The sequence below is a fragment of the Budorcas taxicolor genome, chromosome 15 (assembly GCF_023091745.1).
Source record: "Budorcas taxicolor isolate Tak-1 chromosome 15, Takin1.1, whole genome shotgun sequence".
NCBI lineage: Eukaryota > Metazoa > Chordata > Mammalia > Artiodactyla > Bovidae > Budorcas > Budorcas taxicolor.
The window spans coordinates 71,687,049-71,693,701 of NC_068924.1; positions in this window are offsets into that span (position 1 = coordinate 71,687,049).

Here is a 6,653-nt window from a genome sequence, read left to right on the forward strand (position 1 = left end):
TATATATAGGATGAACACTTAAAACTTTACAAGATTTCTGGAAGGCCTCAAATGCAAGCATTCAGTGAGTTTACACATGGAAGATGGTAAGAATTACAACTCAAAATGCAGTCTCAAAAATTCACGATCCTTCCGAGCCTTATTCAATCTAGTTTTCTGTCTAGACTTGCAGATTGAACTGGAGAGTTGAAGCAATTATTCAGATAATTCAAAGGAAAAAAAATCCCCTCGCTGAAAAAAAATTTTGAGAAGCCTAAACTATCTGAGTTGTTTGTCCTCACTGATCAATTCACCAGATAATTGTACTTCAGTCTGAGAATTTGAAAAGGGCCTTAAGATTTGAGTCAGTAAGAAATTTCATGAGCATTTTTTTTTCCTGTGCGTTCAAACTCAATAAAATGTGTCTAATTTATAGGAAAAGAAAGGGAGCTCTCGGAGAATCCTCTTTCAAGAAAATTGGAAGCTATTTTAATGAGGGATAGAAAATCTTATATTTGTAATGACCCCCCTCCCTACTAAAAAGTTTTCTTAAGTCTAACCGTCTAAGTACCTTTCTTTTTCAGATGAGATGACAAGACTTAACCAGAAGACAAAAGAAATTCATTAAGCTATCTTCAGCTGGATTCAATACCCTATAGTTATGTTTACATGGTATTTGTATATTCTTGTGAATTATACTTTAAATAAAGGAAGGAATTATAACCAGTGTTTAGTACACATTAGTATTTTATTGATAGATGCTAAAGTAACAGCCAAGCTCTGAAACTGTGAAGGTTCAGAAGTTCAAAAGTAATTGCATTGATCCAGTCAAATAAAGGTAGATAATATTAAAAAAAATTTTTTTAACACATTATGAATATACTTTAAAAATTTAAATAAAATGTTCACATAAAACTGAACTGGGCTGTAAATTTCAAAGTAAAAATTGAGTAGATTAATAGTCCATGAAATATATCAGATATTTAAATTATTTGAAATTTGAAACCCATTCATGCCAGAAATTACTACTGCAAAGGCCTGTGATACACCCTATTAGAAAATTAGAAGCATAATCTTTAAACTAGGAATAGTCACATAAGTATTAAAAGGAAGCTTATTATTTATCTCACTTTTTTCAAATATAGACTAATGGAATACATTCAACAGAATCACATTAATTCCGATACTGCTTTAAAGAAGGTTCAGGCACACACAAAATTTAAAAGACAGTTCTTTTATAAACAAAAACATTATCAAAACAATAATTCCAAATCATACATGAAATGGCTGTTGTCTGTTCACAAAAAGCCTAAACTATATGAAGCTAGACTGATAACACATAAAAAAGCAAAACCAAAAATTAAAACGTCCTCAAATTTAACTTTTAGGATCTTCCATTACAGTTTTGTCATATTTGAAGATTTTTTTCAAGATGGCATGATTAAATATTTTAAACTTTTTTAATAAAGCTTTTATAAATCCTGTGGCAAATACTGGCCTTAATCCCTAAATGTTAAACTAATAGTTACTGTTAAAATGATGTACATTTTTTTTAATTTCATGTATTTTCAGAATTAAAGTAAAAATAGATAATTCTAAAATAATATGAAAAATTAAATTTTGTTTATTAACAATCAGTTTGGCAATTGTTTGTTAATTTAGAAAAAAAGATAGGACTAAAATATGTTTTGTTGGGAATCATAGCTTAGAAATATGTTGAAAGCATGTAAGACATTTTATCATATATTTACGTGAACCTTATTTTAAAGGAAAGAACCAAATTATAGAAAGAAGATGTTATCCTTGTAAATTATACTGCTATCATTTTTGCCAACTTGGAACATTTTTATGAAATCATAATTGATAACTATAGAAATTCACTGTCAACATAGTCCTGAAATCTGTCTTTAATAATTCAAAAAATATTTTAAAAGACCAAAATTAACAAGTTTGGACTGATAGTTAACATATGATACTGTTAAAAAGCAATATGATTTTGTATTTTCTTCTATAAGAAATCACTGGTAATTTCTAAATGTTAATACAAATTATTTTTAATTCATAAACCTTTTAGTTTAGGAATAACATTATTGTAAATATTGAAAACTCTTCCTCTGCTTTTTAAAATTTTAAATTCTTGATATTTAAAATACTAACATTTGAAAGGAAGATGAGATAACTTCATTAAAGTTTTATTCCTATGAAAAGCAAGGAGTTGCCAAGAAAGTATTAACTGCTTAAGATTTTTTAATTTCAAGTTTTGAAAAACTGAAATTAAAAAAACTCTGCATTGTATCTATTTATGAAACAATGGGAAAGTATACATTCTGAATAGAAAATTCTATTTAAAACACTTACTAAATACCAAAAGCAATTTTAACAAGATATAGAAAATTTTTAATTGTTTTAGTCAAGCTCTTTTTAGATTTATAAAGCAGAATAACAAAGTTTTATTCTGAGTGCCAAATATTTAAGTAAGTTGATATTTTATTGCTCAGATTTTTGTAACCTTTAGTTGGAATATAAACCTTCTACTTACTTCAATTTATTTATAAATTTTAAATATAAAGTATAAATTCTAGAATTCATCACATATTTATTTATTGGTTTTTTAAAATGCATATAAATATAATGCATTTCTGTTTTCACAGATAAATGAACTAGCAGCAAGAAACAGAAACCATATGGCATATTGAAGATTTCTTGCATTTTATTTTTTAAAATTTGCTGAAACAATAATTTCAGAAGAAAAGGTTATTTTCATTTTATCTGAGACCTGTAGTAAAATAAGTAACATTTTCAAAGGAAAATAATACCATTATTTTTCAACTTTCTATTTTGCCAATTCTTAGGCTTAAATGAAACAGATACAGCAGATTACAATTTTGATGCAAAGGGTAACTCAAAACATGGTTCATAATCTTATCTTACTAAACTAAGTATTTGCATTGCTATAAAAATAAATATTACATGTTCTATGGGGTGAAGATAATAATAAAATGGGTATTACACAGAATCTAGGAACTGCCACAGAAAGAATCAATAAGGAGGGAAATTTCAATAGTTTTAGAACCTTCAAATCTATGGCTAACCAGTTGCATTTACTTTGCTTTACTTTCTTAATGAATTAACCTCACGATTTTGAAAGTTACAGAGAGATAGCTTGGTTTTAGAAGATGCACAAAGGTTAAACAACTCGGTTCTCAGCTACCTGATGCTTACAAACATCCGGTTGTGAGGCTTCATGCAGGCAACAGAGTCCTGTGCAGATTTTTGGTTTTCATACAGAAATACTGACAGTATAAAAACATAATAACTGGTTTTATAGTAATTATATGGAGTTATCCCAACATTAAGAAAAATTTTAAGGATAATCCCTATTATCTTCTGAATTTCTGTTTAAGTATTAGTCCTTAATTTGAAAACAAAATCGACTCAATTACAGTGAACTGTATTTAAGAAAAAATAATTTAGGTATGTTTTTGAGTTACAATAACATAATTTAACAATGTATTTATAATGATATAAAATAGGGACCATAGAGAAAACTAAAATGGCAATTAAAAAATAACCCTAAAATGTCATTTTACTATTTTATTATTTACTATTATACCTTTATGAAATACCGAAAATGTTTTAAAAATAGTAATGCTATATCTGTTAGCATATAATTTTTAATTAGCTTAAAAATTTCATAGTATTAAAAAATCTGTATTCTGGTCTCAGAGTAATTGCCAATATCAATGAAAACTTAATAAGTAAATTGCATCTCTTTCTAAAACATAATTTCAGATATTCTAAATGATTTTCCTCTCTAGATTTTAACCAAAGAATTCTGACATAATTCTAACCTTTGGACTCCTGATCATGATAAATAAATCTTTAAGAAGTTTTTTTTTATTAATTTATTTTTTAATTGAAGGATAATTGCTTTACCAAATTTTATTGTTTTCTGTCAATAAATCTTTAAGAAGCTTTAATTTTGCCTAATGTTAAAAAAATCTTATCTGTATTTTCAAAGTATCATTAGAAAGAATTGAAAAACAGTGGCAAATTTTTCTTTTTGCCAGTTATAATATAGGTAATAATAATATTTTAAAACTCTCAATATTAGTCCAAAAATTTTTGTCTTTATGACATTTTTTTACAAATACCACATAAGAAGAAATAAAACCATCAAAAATTTACTGTATAACACAGTGAATAATATTTAATACTTTGTAATAACTTATAATGGAAATAATCTGAAAAAATAATATATATATATAACAGAAGCACTTTGCTGCACACTTAAAACAATATTGTAAATCTACTTTTAAAAAAGAAGAAATATAAAATTATGGTTTAAAATGTCTGGAACATACCACATAAAATACATATTACAAAGCAATGATTTTTTTTTAATAACTAGAGAAATTAGATCCCATTTCAATACAATTTTCTTTCCTTTTTTAAATAAAACATTTTAATTTTCTTTTTTTTATTAGCTTCTCATGTTTTGTTTTCATAGTGATATCCCATTTTACTGAAGAACTTTCTGTTCAAAACTTACCCTGAATAAAATAGATTTGAGCATTCTCAGTGACATTATTGGTTCAAGCTTGGCAAACTATTGACTACATTTCTTTTGCTATCCACATGTTAATAAAAACAGCAACAAGCAAACCCTCTGGTCTTGATCACTCTTCACGATCACAATTGACTAGAATTTTAGAAGCATTTTTAATTCTCAAGATGTGTTAGGCATTCAGATGAGCACTGGCTCATAACTCACAGATAAAAAAGAAATTGGCTACCCAAAAAGAATACATCGTGCAAATACAAATGTTAATAAAAATGGACAAGAAGACCACTTCACCGTCTCGCAGTTTATCAGGCTTTGACTTAAAAACGTCGTGTCCTAATACACATTTGGCTAGGTTAGAACTAGTCTCCGGAGCAATGTTAACTTGCTAATCCCCCCTCCTTTAAAAAAAAAAAACCTGTATTATAACCATAACCAAAGAAATAACAAATGAATAAATACATGGAAGCATACATGGATATTCTTCTGGTTTTGTTTATTTATTGCATTCAGGGTTGTAACTAAACTGTGATACTACGTTATGCCGTCTGTAGACTATCCCAAAGCTCTCTTCAAAAGCTCCAAGATTCATCTAAGTAATTTTCAAACAAGTATTGTTGACTTTTGCAATGTCGTTTAACTGGCTTAATCAAAAGTATTATGAGCTATCTAAATGAGCATCTAAGAATGTCACTTATCTTTACTGATAATCCATACCATTAATCTCATAATATTTCACCTGATGTCTGGGTTTACTGTTGCAAATGTTATAATGTAGTTACTGGGCCAAACATGATCCCAGCCCCACTATTATTATTATTTTTTAATGTCGATAGAATTGGAAGCTGATTTACCCGGGACTATTTTTCTGGAGAAACACGGATAATGGGTGGAGGAGGATGCGAGGGAGGGGAAAGGAAGAAATGACTTTATTCCTCTCTATCTACAAACCTGGAGAGATCTAATAACTGCCAATTCTGACAAAGCCTATTGGCAATCCCTTTGGATCGAACAAATGACCTAGACTTCTCAACAAAATATAGTAATTTTTATAATATTACAATTTTCCAAATGAGCAGTGTCAAGTGATTCTAATGGGGTCCTGTAACATCTTGGTATTCAAATCGTGACTTTTTGTTTGTTTGTTTGTTTGTAACAGGAGCAAGTCTAGTTCACTACCTCTAAATGTACCTTGAGAAAGCTACTATTATATTTTTATTTGTCCTTCATATTTGTTCAATTTTCTCTCTACGTTTTAGAATCTATTAGGTCACTCTAACCAATATAACATCATGCTGTCCTCGGAAGAGTTGACCGGCAGATGATCCAAACCCTTTGGGAGTCCTGTTCTTGGAGTTTGTGGAGTCTGCCTGGTGCAGTTTCCTCCTCTCTCTTCCCTCTTCTCTCTTCCCTCTTCTCTCTTCCCTCTTCTCTCTTCCTTATCACTTTTCTCTACATCTGCTGAGAAGTAAAAGAATCTGTCTGCAATGCAGGAGACCTGGGTTTGATCCCTGGGTTAGGAAGATGCTCTGGAAAAGGAAATGGCAACCCACTCCAATATTCTTGCCTGGAGAATCCCATAGACAGAGGAGCCAGGGTCGTGGGTAGAGGGGTTACAATCTGTGGGGTCGCAAAGAGTTGGACACGACTGAGCGACTAACACTTTCGTTTTTTCAGCATAGAAGGACATACTCTCTCGCCCACAGGCTCGATAGGCTTTATACCAGTTTACTTGGTGAGTTCCTTGTGACTGCACGTTCTTTTCTGTATTAAAGGATCACTATAAAATAGGAAAGCCCATACGGTTGGGCTTCCCAGCCATGGCAAAACCTGCTGTGAGAGCCAGAGGAAACTTACAAATCAATACATTCTCCATAACTGTTTAGTAGGGATGTTGTGTGTTAGTCGCTCAGTCGTGTCCGACTCTTTGCGACCCCATGGACTGTAACCCACCAGGCTCCTCTGTCCATGGGATTATCCCGGCAACAATACTGGAGTGGGTTGCCATTTCCTTCTCCAAGTAGGGATGTTAGAATGTTGAAATTCTTTTTTTTTTCGAGGGAATATTTGTATTTAGTCTGCTCTCCAATTCAAACAGGATGTTTTTAAT